We start from the raw sequence: 7,000 nt of genomic DNA, 5'->3' as shown, positions 1-7,000 counted from the left end.
GCAGGAACAAAAAGCAAGATTAGTTTATTGCAGTTTTCTGGAGTTTGTAAGTAAAATGAGAAGACTAAGACCTTGAATAGAAATAGCACCGAAGATACTCAAATCAGTTTTCAATTTATGAAGTCTTTGCAGGAGGAAGAGGAGATGAAGGAAGGAAAGGTTTCCCCTGCAGTTCAAAAATTCTAAAAGTTACTGTGAACAATAAATATTAGGGCTTCATCTGTTTGGAAGTCCATTACTACAGGGATATTGCATGGTTGTAGTGCCCACCCCCATTACAGCCTAGTCAATTGGCACCTGGAAAAGAAGCCATTATGAACTGGTTTTATGGACTGGAACAATCACCTTGGCAAGTTAGTAATTTTTTGTCACTAAGTCTCAAAATCCTTTATTAAGGAAGCTATTACAGATAACCCACAACATGATTTTTATTGTTTGCCACAGCTATTTCTCTGTGAATTAATCAGACAACAGCACTTTTTAGAATAACTATTTGGGGTTTTTTTTCTGGCCCAAGCTCACAAGGTGGTAGTAATCTAGCAAAATTTCCACAAGAACAATGAGAAAAATTCTTTTTTGCAAGTCCTTCTCTATCTAAAAGAATCTTCAGAGTTTCTTCCTTTAACCTAGTCTCCTAATAGCTTCTTTTTTTTTTCCTTGAATTGGCACTTGAAAAAAAAGAAAACAGCAAAAAAATGAAACAAAACAAGAACCTTCAGTGAGTCTTAGAATGGCCCAAAGAAATCTTTCTCTTCTTCTGACTCCTAGGACCTATTCTATTCGTTGTATTTTATCAGTTACTATTTGTGTGTCTGATGAGAAACAAAAAGGAAATCATAAACTAAACCAGCACCCATAGTGTACATATTATATTTTGTGAATGCAAAGGACTTGTATCAGTTAAAGTTCATTGGACAGCACTATTTCTGTATGCATTTTAAACAGTGAAAAATGTATTTTGATCAATCTGTTTTAAAATTAAGGTGAAGCTACGACAGAAAACATTGGTGTTTGTTCAGTAAAATCCAATATTCAACTACAGCATTTAATTAAAAATAAACCCTGAAGTATAATTTCCTTGTTGCCTATGAGAGATAAGAGTGTGGTCTGCAAAGAAACTGATTGCATAATGCACATTCCCATCACACCACTCAGAGAGAAAAACTAAAATTTCAGAGCCAACCCTTTGAAGGCAGAAGTTGCAAGGGATCCAAGCCAGAGGGAGAGAGCAATGCTAGGTTTGAGTTAATTTGATTTCATTTTTGTGAAAAATCTGAATCATTGCCAATTACACATTCACATAAAATTAAGTACATTCCTTTCAGCATAAATCTGTGTATTAGGTTTTATCCACTAGATGAGTCAGTTTTAGAGATAGTGTAAATCAGTCCACCTCATTTTAAGTCTAATGTATCCCACAGAAGGATCTTTCTATGATATGGAATTTTCTTGGTAGGTCAGTTATGTTTTAAATACAATAAATTATTTTAGAGTTCTTCAGATATTTGAACACTTAAAGATGCTCTGATAATTGTTACCAGTTCTCTGGATATATACATATAAAACAGCAGGTGTATCTGCAATATAGTTATTTACTGATTTTATATAAAAAGCATTTTCAAATCCAGTTTATAGCTTTAGAAGAATTAACTATATGCTTCACTTTTAATAATTTCCAATAAAGTGGTCAAGAAAGACAAGGATCAGCAAAATTTCTCACCAGCTCAGTCTCACTAGAATAGAAAGTATATTTTCCAGTGAAATAAGAAGTTCAGAGAACAGAAGAAAAAAAGATCACATCCACCATATATTCAGCATTTCTCTACATAACTGGTAATTTTTTGAAGTACTCCTTTTATAAGGAGCTGTGGTCTCTACATAAATAATAAGAATAATTTTATTATATTAGAATATCTAATTTTCAACAAAAAAAATTATGACCAAAGAAAAGAATTTCTAGAAGATTTTTTTTATTCCTCCTAGATTCTTTGGAGAACAGGACATAAATATTTGAATAGCTGAGTAGGTGATTTTAAGTCTAAATGTCATAGTAGTTATATGTATTCTTCTATCTTTTGAAACAGACATTCATGAGAGACAAGCCACAAGTCAATATGCTGTTGCTTGAATATCGTATGATGATGGATGCCATATGCACCTGCTCTTTTACTTGGCACACATTAAAAACCCAACCAAACATGCAAACAATCTGCCAGGAGAAAAGCACTTCTATACTCTTAACCTGAACTAGTTAGCAGATTTTAAAGAACTACAGAAAATGCCACGTGTTTCAGTTAAAGGTCTAAACATACCTGTTAAATTATTAATTGTATAATTAAATTATTAATTGTAATAATTATTAATTATTAATATGAATAATATATTTCTACAATATTTTCTTTCTGTTTTTCCTATATTTTGTGCTCGATAATATCTAGAAAAGATTTTTTCAACCTCAAACCTCTGGGAATTTTAAATCACAACATTTTCCCTCTAAATTTCATGCATGTACCCAGAACCTATTTATTTCTCCCATCTCAGAGAGAACATTTCATCTTTTACATTATAAATTTTCCATCATGGCACAAAAACTTCCCTGTGATATCCTAAAAGGAAACAACTTTCCAAATAGTTTTTTTTCAAGTGATTTCACTGGTCAGAGGGAGGTCTACTATCTGAGCTAATACTGTTAGCTAGAATATCTGAAGTAGATAGACTGTGCATCAGTGTTTTCACAATTATACCCGAATAAGCCTGTCAATTTACACCTTTCAAAGACTTCTGGTTCAACACACTTTATTTCAAAAGGCAACATGCCTGATTTTAACTCCCTTGGCTCAACAGCTTTGATAAAAGTTCATTTAAGTGTCAGCACATCAGTTTAAAGCTACACAGAAATGTGATGTGGTGTCTGTACCAAGATATTGCTAGCACTGTAAAATCTATGATACAAATCTGAGCCAGCACTGCGTAATTTCTAGCCACTTAGCTGTAAGAAATTAAAATCAACAGGAATTCTCCTTATCACCAAGTTTAATTTACTGGCATTAGAGGAATTGTCCTTATCACCAAGTTTAATTTACTAGCATTAGCAACAATGCGGACTGAAAGGAAATTGATTCCTAGGTTCTATAAATCTTTTTGATTGGATATAATTGTGGATTTAAATACCTGTTTATTTGAGGTCCCTTTAGGTCTATACTAATTTTCACACTTTTAATAGGCAATGCCATGTTTTAATTTCCTACAATAATTTAGTATGTTTTCTTCACACTTTAAATAATTCACTGCCTAGATCTGTTTGATGCCTAGCTTCACTAGTCTCCTAATTTTCAAGTTAAATGGGCCTTCATTTTGCTACAGGTAACCCATTTCCAGGAATCATTATCAATACAAGAACAGTTTGTCTCTACTAAGTGCAGATAGCAATAATCTGAGGCTGTCTTTTGAGTTCTTGTTTCAGTCTAATAGCTGGCACATTTTGCTTTGGCTATTCCTGCTATTTACTCTTCCACCATTTTAAGATGACATGTAATTTCAGGAAATTGCTCAGATTCTTCACCTGATAAGTCTTATTTCAAAAGTCTATTAGATACTAGCCTAACCTTATGGTGCACATGGAAGAAAATTACTTCATCAGAATTGCTTTGCTGGGTAAAGAAATTCCATCAGCACAGTTTAGGATGAGTGCTGTTCTGCCATTACTCACTTCAAATGGTAAATTGCTCTGTAAAGAGTTGTGTTGAAATTTCAGAAAATATCACTGCTCAGTGTGTGGTCAAAGCTGTGTCTAATATACAAATATGACTGAAAGGAGACCACGCTCTATAATGCTGTTCAATATGAGGAGGCGTGAGGAAAGGAAATTATCAGCACTGACCTGGGGCATGTGCCTTTGATCACTGGTTATTTATTATGTATCTCCATTCTGTTGCCAGTTCACAAAAGATTAACCTATCAGTCCCAGTAACTGAGTTTCACACTGCAGAACTCTACAGAGCAAGCCTGGCCAGCACTTGCTTTCAGCGCTAGGAAGCCCTTCACAAAAACAGGCAAATGGGCACCTCGGGGGCACTTCAAAGTTGGAGCACTTGAAACGCATGGTGACTGGGAGCAGAGTACACAAGCTTCTGCCACATGATGCTGCATGTGACTTGCCCAGTCCATTGGTCAGCAGATAAATATTCAAAGCAGATCAACGATTTCATCCACTCCCACGGACTTGCATCTCTTTGAGAAGACTCAGCATGATGCTATCAGCCCTTTTTTGTTATCCAGGGTTTCTCATAAGACTGCCAGTTTTAAAGAACACTTTTTTCAAGCAATTAGAGGTAAAGACTCTATATTTAATCTTGAATGCATACCTGAAAGCCTTTTTCCCTCCTCCTGTTTGGTTTACAAATAGAATTGTTTTTCCCAGTATATTTTGACAGCTGTATTTCTGCTTCTAGACTTACCTGAAAAAGGGAACATCCACAATTTCATCCCCAGAAGAAAGATTTGTTTGAGTCTGTTCTTCTTTTATCCACAGGAACCACAGAAAGTAGAGACTCATCTTTCAAATTTAAGTCTCTTTAAAAAAAAACACCAAAAAACAAAACCAACAAAACAACAAACAAGTTTATTCACTGTAAGAGAATGGCTGGAGTAGCTGATAGCGCTGGATTGTTTCCATCTTGCTGCTGACTGATCTGGCAGTTCATGGCTTGTGTGAATTATATCTCTCTCTTACTTTAGGGTTTTAAAAAGCACCTTCTCTGTTGTAAAAGAGACTTTTCTGAAAAACTAAGTAGGAACATATGGCTTCCATTCTTTCTTTTCTTATTGATTTTAATACAATATCTTCTTTACAATAAGGCATGACTTACATCTATTCCTTGTTTATAAAAGTCCATTTTCTAACTGGATCTATAAGCCAAAGCATAAGCACATTTTTACCATAGATATACTCATCTAATATCATGGTAAAAGTAATAATTAAAAGAATTTTAAAAATAAGTTTTAAAAAATGGAGCTAAAAGGTGAGGTCAGTGCTAGCCTCAATTTTCTGGAATCAGAAATTCTTATTCTTTTCCGAGAAGGCATAACGGAATATGCAGAGAAAAGTAATTCTGTCAAAGAATTTTTTTTTTCTGTAAACAACAGAGTAAAAAAGGTATCTGCCTTATTTTTTCTTGGAAACCCCTGATCCTACACCAGGGTTAGGAACCATTTTATGATTCATTTTGTTAGAAAATAAGAGTTCCTCTAAACAATTGAGGACTCTTCCAACTCATTTATTATATTATTTGCTATTATTCCCTAGAATGAACTGAAACTTTTGCTTATGCCCGCCTGTATAGAGGCAGCAGTAACATCACATTGCTAGCTACTAAGTATAACATATCTACCCACCAACACACACAGTAAAGAACTTCTCATCTCACTCGGGAACTGCCAGCTATGGTAGCATTAGCAGATGAAAATGAAACCAAAACTACAAAAAATAAATCTCTATAATAGGAAATTCTGTGTAGTGTTTCAGAGGAAGCAGTTTGTATTAAAATTTTAAACTTCCATATCCCATTTCTATTCTACATAGTCCAATGGCTAAACAGAGTAGACTTCATTGAAGTTACAATCCTTAAAAGTACCAAGCACCTGATAAACTGCATAAACAGTTCATGGATAAGGGGCTGGACATGGGAAAGCATATTGCTCCTTTCCCAGTAAGAAGCCGAATGATGATACTGAGTAATGATCTTCAGTTAGGCATAGTGTCTTCCGTCCACTGAGGCCTGAAGAATCTTTTCTTTCCTCTAAAAATGAAATTCTTTCAGCATTATATGTAACTGGCAGCAAAACCTTGCAAATGAGAAGTTTTTTCCTAAGAGTTTCTAAAAGTTTTCTAAAAGTTTCCAAAAGACTCTTGTTTTTGTTTTTTGTTTTTTGTTTTGTTTTTTTTTATAAGAATCAGGAAATAATTTGAAAAACCATTGGTCAAGGAAGTAATGAAACATAGCTTCTCCATAGTCTGGATACTTAATATGTAAATAGTGGCACCTTGCCTTTGCCCAAACTTCTGTTCAAATACATATTGTACATTTATGCAAAGCAAGACTACTCCTTGTAGTACTCCTACTCTTTGGACTCAAACCAGTTAATCTATTCAAAATTGTTCTACTATCTACAGACCAAGGCCCGTCCCACCAGAACTTTGATGTCAAAACTGGAGAACTTAGGCATTTTCTAGCATAGGCAGCTGTAAGCAGAGCTCTGCAACTTAGAAGTGAACCTGCCCTAATCTCACTTTAGTTACTTGTCCTTTATGTGGATAGGAACACAACTGGCCAAGAAAGGTGGCAATTGCTCTGACACTTTAAAGGGCTGCACAGACCTTACATGGACTGGGAAGACTAGAGGAGTACCACAGTGAACTCAGACTTTCTTGCTAAAGTTCCTAAGAAAACATTTGCATACGTTCACAGAGAAAGGGCAAGACTTCAAATAAATGTACAAACTAGTCCCTTGCACATGAGAATGGGGAACAAGTTCTAGCTTTCCATTTAGAGTATAACTCTAACAATGGTTATTCTCTCAGACAAAATACTGCCTGGGAGCAGGAACTGCCACATATTCAGAACTTGGAAGCTTTCTATATTACCAACATCAGAAGCTTAAAGGTCTAGATTTATCTGTAAAAGTATAGATATATAGAAAATTTGTGTGTCTCATGAGTTATGGAGGAGTTCTCTCTATCCAGTTTCTTAATTTGTCACAAAACCAGGTGTAAAACTATTTGTGGAGTTCATCCTTTGTTACAAATTGATGTAGTCCATTACTTTCATAGAGCATAAAGGGGAGAAAAAAAGCAATAACACTGAACTTTAGAATTTTCAAAAGCCAGTCATGAATCTAAACTTGGACCCATTACAAACATTCACCAAGTGATCTTATGGGAAAAAACCTTTAATATAGAAAAAGATGTAGATTTGTGAAAATAGTAGAGAAACTAAAAATA

This window comes from Mesitornis unicolor, unplaced genomic scaffold, assembly GCF_000695765.1.
Source record: "Mesitornis unicolor isolate BGI_N332 unplaced genomic scaffold, ASM69576v1 scaffold1673, whole genome shotgun sequence".
Lineage (NCBI taxonomy): Eukaryota > Metazoa > Chordata > Aves > Mesitornithiformes > Mesitornithidae > Mesitornis > Mesitornis unicolor.
The sequence above is the reverse complement of the archived record's forward strand: the minus strand, read 5'-3'. Positions refer to the sequence as shown.